A 211-nucleotide genomic window follows, 5' to 3' on the forward strand; every position below is an offset into this window, starting at 1 on the left:
GTTTGTAATCCGAATATGTTTCCTGTCCGTACATAATTTTTTTTTGCTAAAAAAAGTGTTCATTCTATTTATTTAAAGTCCAAATTGTAGTAAATGCTGTGATGTAATTTACTTCTGATCATAGCTTTTAAATGTTTGTTATCCGAATATGTTTCCTGTCCATACATACAAATATTTTTCTAAAGTGAAATTGTTCGTTAACCGATTACCA

Source organism: Nicrophorus vespilloides, unplaced genomic scaffold (genome assembly GCF_001412225.1).
Source record: "Nicrophorus vespilloides isolate i.1.1-1 unplaced genomic scaffold, Nicve_v1.0, whole genome shotgun sequence".
In the NCBI taxonomy this organism is placed as follows: domain Eukaryota; kingdom Metazoa; phylum Arthropoda; class Insecta; order Coleoptera; family Silphidae; genus Nicrophorus; species Nicrophorus vespilloides.